Source organism: Cyprinodon variegatus, unplaced genomic scaffold (genome assembly GCF_000732505.1).
Source record: "Cyprinodon variegatus isolate N-32 unplaced genomic scaffold, C_variegatus-1.0 Scaffold90, whole genome shotgun sequence".
Lineage (NCBI taxonomy): Eukaryota > Metazoa > Chordata > Actinopteri > Cyprinodontiformes > Cyprinodontidae > Cyprinodon > Cyprinodon variegatus.
Window position 1 is genome coordinate 533,251 of NW_015150543.1, and position 6,463 is coordinate 539,713.

The following is a 6,463-nucleotide window of genomic DNA, read 5'->3' on the forward strand; positions in this document are numbered from 1 at the left end:
GCATATTTGGGCCTGAGTACGTTTCCCCCTACTTTTTTTTTCCTCCACTCATCGGATTTCAGGAAAGTGGCCCCTCTTCATTGTTTGCTTCAAGGCAACCGTGTAGCCTCATGGAGGAGGGGTCAAAGTAAAAAAAAACAACAAAAAAAGATATATATATATGTATAAAAAAGATATATAGATATATAATTCTTATAAATTTAGACTGTTGTATTTGTCATTGCATTAACTTGCCCTGCAACATGCACATGTGTATACTTGATTTATTTTATTCTTTTTAAATTTGTAGAGCAAGTTGAACATTTTATGTGATGGACGACTTTCTCCATCGTTTTGATAAGCTCTGCCAACAGGAGAGGGGATTTCACTTGCTTTTAGACTGCATTCTGCCTCATTTAATCTGAACTGGCAAAGTTAAATTGACCATTGTGAGGGAAAATGTGCATGAGTGTGTTTACAGGGGAGAAGAGCAGCAGAGAAATAAAGCTGGACACTGATAGCCATTGTGAGCCGGACACACAAATGTACATTAGTCTGAAATAACAGAAAGGAGAACGCTTTGCCCTGGAGTGAAATGCTCCAGAAAAGAAAAACTACAGAAAGAAACTGAAAACACAAACAATTTCATGCCTGTCTAATTATTACAGAACATGACTTTTGCTTTCGTAAAATACTGAATATTTTGTAGGCTAGCAATTGGAAAGGAAAGAGCAGCGTAGAAGTTGTAATAGCTGGCTGTTAAATTATTCATGGACTCTGAAATTAATTTTGAACCACAGTAGAGCTCTCCATTGGGAAATCAATTCTGTTATTATGTTGTGCTGATATTCACTCTAATTCACAATATAATTTTGAATTATGATTGATTGCACAGATATAGTTTTTGTTGTGTCTCTGTACTCCTTCAGATTGTTGTCAAAAAGCATATGTAAAGTGGTTCATAAAACAGATAGGATTTTCTCAATGAAAAAGATTTGTGATGTATTGTCATGAAATGTTATGCATGTAATATAATAAGTTATTTTATTTAACTTGCATTAGTAAGTTGTGTGTCAGAGTACCTGACAGCCGAAAACACAAAACACAAAGGTAAACAGATTGGAATATCTAAGTGACACAAATGTATATAATAAAAGGCTTGGTAAAAAGAAAAACCTTTGAGTGTTTTTCAGATTTGGTATTCAGCCTCCTGGTGCTTTCTCTAAATAGGCTGAGCAGATGATACTTAGTTGGCCCATTAATAACATATAGGCCCGAGACAGACGGGGGTCTCTTTTGTAGCAGGCTGAAAGGAGATCTGCAGCAGCTGCAATTGTTTTTCCCCACATGGGGGTGGTAGGCACTGCAAGATGAAATGTATGTATGTATGTATCCTGTGTGTGTACGTGTTTCTTTGACAAGCAGACACCAATACATGAATGCTTATGTTAAGCTGCAGAAACCTATATTGTCTCAGGCTGGACACCTTTCCCAAAATAAAGGATTTGTTAAGAGAAAGTGATAATGTTTTATCTCTGGCACTCCTGCAGTTTTTATGGTTTGCAACCGACTTTGCACTTTCTCTAAACAAAATGCAAGGAATGTATCTCTTAAAGCTTGGAAAATGTTGATACATCTAAATGTGAGAAAACCGGATTAGAAGCGTTTTTAATTTGCCCCTGACCTGGGAATAAATACATTTTATTCCTAATTTTCTCAAATGAGATAATTCAATCTATAGTGACCTGGTTATTCGTTAATCTTCCATGTGAGTTCCACTCTGAAAAACAACTGACTGGGGACTTTAGCCTAAGGCAGGCTATCAGTGAAGAACTGGGCCTGTCTTCATGACTGCCATGTTTAACGGGTTGTCTGTTTCCATTCTGAAAACAAGGCAAAGCGCCATTGCTTTACTTGGAGGAAAAGAAGCAAGAAGTTTTCTGTGTGCAGAAATCAGTGCACAGCTTGTGCAAAGCCTTAGGGCTATTATTTAGAGCCTGGATGACCTTATCGTCTCATGAAGATAAAAGGCTCTGTTAAATTGGATTAACAACTGTCCCTGCTTTGGTGTTGCCAATGGGCATGCCACTATATTGTACTGGACTAATGGGATAAATATTACTTTGGTTAAAGGGAGAGTAGTGTCGAATTGGTTAGTTTGTGGGATATATTCTCATGCAATGATATTATAATATATAAAATTATGATTACTTAAATAAAACTGGTGTATACAGATTGCAGCCTTTTAAAAACATCAAACTATTCTGTTAGATATGATGCAGAAAGTAGCTCAGACAGCCACACAGGGGGAGCGTTTGTTTAGGCGGAATACAGTCTTTCCAGCTGCCCCCCTTCATGTCCAACTCCACGGGATCTGCGCTGCAATTTCAGCAGCGCACCGGGGTGTCCACTCAGGCTGCGACACCGAGGCTGCTCCAGACAGACAGCCGCGCTAATCCCCTCCAAGTTTGCATATTCACCCCAAAACCAACCCAATGCGCTTTTCTGGGCAGCCAGGAAAAGCTCAATAGTAGATTTGAACTAGTGCTGCAGAGAATAAACTCTGATGGACATGATATGTGGGGAAACAAATGGGGTTTTGTGAGGCTTTTTTTTTTTAAGGCGCAAAATGTAGGATATTTTGCGCCGGAGCGCAGCAGCAAGTGGCTGACACGCGTTGGTGACATTAAAATATATAATTTGCGCTGCAAAAGCGGTGCAAGAAGAATAAACCCTTGATCTAATAGGTTGGAAGAGAGTGCTCTCACGTTTAAATGGTTTTACTTCTAAAGACGTGCGCGCCTGTCAGTGCGGAGAGGACATTCACGCAACTCCTCTTTGGTTCCGCGTTATTTTTCATTTCGGTGGTGAGAAAATCCAGAGGCAAAAAGAGGAGAAGAGACACTTCCATCAGGACTGCTGTACAGGCAGGAGGGTTACTTACCTCTTAAAACAACCAGCAACATGGAAAGTAACAGGTATCCCTTTAAGTGTGGCTCAGAACAGGGCAAAAAATAAATAAAAAAATAAAAATAATCCAATCCAGGTGAAAAAAGATTTAACTGCAGATCCAAGGCAGGCAAACGGAGGGGAGAAAAAAACCCTTTAAACTTAGGTAGCTATAGAGCTACTGGGAGTTTATCTGTAGCAGAACTGCTCTGTTTTCAGTGGTCCCCCCCCTCACACCAATATACACAATCAACTGCTGTGAGAAGACACGGGCGCAAGTGTGAACCTCAGTACAAGTGTGGAGTTGTGTGCGCCTCTAGCTCTGCTTCAATAGAACTCTGATGTCATCTGGGAGAAGTACCTCCCTCTTTTACTCTCTCTTTCTCTCTCTCTCTCTCTCTCTCTCGCTCTCTCTCTCTCTCTGGAGCTGCAGTTCCCAATAGGTGCACTAGGGGGAGTGAAGGAAAGAGAAAAGCAGATGGGGCTCTCGCCATCAGGGAGTCAAACAAACCCCGAAAGACAAGCAGAATATGTGTGTGCGCTTTTGAAAAAAAAAAAATATATATATATATATATAAAAAAATAATAAATAAATAAATAAAAATAAATACATAAAAAACCCAGAAAAAATAAACAGTTTTATTTGTTTAAATTTGCATTTATTTTACTCTGTAAATCCCCACTACAGATAAATCTTAATGAAATTAGGTGAATTTTACTTTTTACGTACAAATTACCATAAACGGCTGCTCTGCTACACAGGGGCGGAGCCAAATGGGGGGGGCCCTGGCTACCTTTAACCCTCTTAGGCTCAAATTAAGTTGTAGTGGTAGGAAAAATCTGATATTTGGAGAAAATGGTCATATGGGGTAGTAATATACAATTCAGACTTTTTTTTGAGAGAGACCTTCACATGCAATGACTTCTGGGATGTTGCAGATTTGCAACAGTAGCCCGGAATGGTAAATTAACACTGAAGACGGAATCTGATATGAACATTAACTTTATTTGAATGTCACAAACAAAAAATTAACAAAACAAACAAAAAATTCTCTCACAAAATAAGATTGGTACCTGTTTGGGCACACGTTGCAAATCCACAACATTGAAATTGAGATGCGTCTGGTAAAAAAACCCAGAGGAGATAAAATCTACTAATTGGCATGTGTCATATCTACACACATTCATGATTCATCTTATGTAGTATTGATTTCAAAATAATGGAAATTGGTAGTTATACTTTCATGAAATTGGTGCTTAGAAAATCTGTTTCAGTGACACCAAGGACTCAACCATGTTGAAAGTCAGTCAGCAGTGCTATCTGGTGAGCTGGAGAGAAACTGTTTGTTGCAAATGCACAACTAAGTCCTTCTGTTGTACTTCTGAGTAACAAAAGCTCTTAAAATATGGATCTGTAGTAATTAGCTAAGTGGCATTTAGCTGTTGCAAATCTGCAACATAACCCGTAAGCAACATTAATCCTCACCCACCGATCACCCCCTTCCGCCCCCTAGCAGCCGCCATTGCAATAGACAACCGACCCAAAATGTGCCCAATACATACACACTTCATCATTTCATCAATCTTCACTCACTGTAGCAGCAACGTCCACCTCTGCCTCTTCGGTTCTTTGAAAGAACGTCTTTCTTTTGGGACGTTTTTTCCGTTCTTCCAGCAGCTCTTATTTGCTTTTTCTTTTCTGGAGTCCGCTTAAGTACCTCTTTTTGGTATCCATCGTCGCTAACTCATTGTATGTAACGGTGATAGTTTTTAATCTACGCTCTTGATTACCCATAATTCCAAGTCGTGTTGTAAAAAATACAACACTCAAATGTATTGTTCTTTTAAGATATTTATTGCTGTTTGAAACATATTATAGGAATGTATTTTTTACCAACCGTCTAATAAACTATACATAGTTATTAACATAATAATTAAGAGTACCACTGTCTGCTTTGCTATTGGTGTCGTTTTTAAAAGGCTCACCATCATGTTGAAATCTCCCATGTGTTGGGGTATAAATACGGTCTGGTCAGTCAACCTAGTGTCAGTTGGGTTTAAGAGGAATTTTTCGCACCATTACATCTGCATAGAGATGTCCTAGTGGACATTTTCGTAGAGGTCCAACCAGGTGTCAGTGATGGGGCCCCTAAGAGGTCGTGGGCCCTTAAGCAACTGCAGTCTATCCTTACCGATAGTTACGCCATTGCTTCAAACGATACCTTTTATTTTTAGAGCACTTCATGTGCGTATTGGACCATTGAGGTTTTATTGCTTCTATTCGGCTCCTTTGACAGTATTGGGATAGTCACGGGTAGATTTAGAAGGAACTTAAAACATGGAGCGGTACAGGAGGCAGAATGAAAATGAGTCTGATGTGATTAAGGTGGAAGCATTTTTCATTGATTGAGTAGAAATGCAGGCGAAGCACCATGGATACAAAATACACAACCTAACCTTCAATCATGGGGGTTATGTAGTCATGCAGAGCACTTTGAGAAATTTACTTTCAGCAATGACAAAGACAAAATTGGTCAAAAAAGACACAAAATCTTCACATCTTGACTGCTTTGACAGTGTGAAGCCTTTTGAAGTTGTGTAGTTGAAGTGATTCATGTCTTTTCTAAACTTTAAATGTTTTAAATTCCAACATGGAAACCATACTGTTTTAATAATATATTTTATGTTTGCCCAGCAAGTAATCACACTCATACAGCATGAATAATATATTGAAATTATATCAAAACTGTTTTTATGATGTTTATCCACCGCTAAGGTGCCAGAAACTGTCAGCAGGATAAAAAGCCATGAGGTTTTATGTCTTTTACAAAAATTTTAGGGGACATGGAAACAAAGTATCAGAGTAAAATGCGACAAAAGTTTAACTTTTAAAACATATGTGCAGAAAAATAAACTTTTGGCCCCCATCTCGACACTGAAACATGTGAATGGCTATATCATGCTGTGGGGAAGTTTATTCTCATCAGGCACTAATTAGCTTATCAGAGCTGACGGGGAGATGGATGGAGATAAACAGAGGGAGATGGATGGAATCCTGGAAAATCCTCGTTAGAGACTGTTGAAGTCTTGAAGCTGGGACTTCAGCCCACCTCCAAGAACAAACATATAAAACAATAAAGATCTGCTGTAGATCAAAACATCAATGTGTTAAAATTACCTAAACAGAGACCAGACCTTCATTTAATGGATAACCTGAAAAATAATGCTTTTTAGCGTATCAGAATAGTTTGTTTTTTGTGTTGATGAATAGAAAATAGTTGAGACATGCTTAGAGATACTTATATTTAATCCCAGTGATAGGTGGTTCAACAAGAGTCTGATTTAGAGATGCTGAAATACAGAATCAGGGAAAATCAGGGAGCTTTTTTCAGCTTGTTTTCATAAAACATGCTTGATCATAAACTTAAAGTATTCCCCCACTTTGATTTATTGATTAATTGGTTGACTTTATTGAGCTCACAGTGTAGAAATTTACTTGTTACATCGGCTAAAATAGTCAAAAGAAGAAGAAGGT

At 38.4% G+C, this 6,463-nt stretch overlaps 2 protein-coding genes across 2 annotated transcripts in view; one reads left to right on the forward strand and one right to left on the reverse strand.

The window, feature by feature from the left end:
* Nucleotides 1–3,240, reverse strand: part of flrt3 (fibronectin leucine rich transmembrane protein 3) — a 10,307-nt gene extending 7,067 nt beyond the window's left edge. Inside the window, exon 1 of the mRNA XM_015373655.1 lies at nt 2,924–3,240. The gene's annotated coding sequence lies outside the window, so the exon portion shown is untranslated. The remainder of the gene's footprint in view (nt 1–2,923) is intronic.
* The window catches only part of LOC107084010 (O-acetyl-ADP-ribose deacetylase MACROD1-like), a 583,486-nt gene that overhangs the window by 109,092 nt on the left and 467,931 nt on the right, over nt 1–6,463 (forward strand). The gene's annotated exons all lie outside the window — the stretch shown is intronic.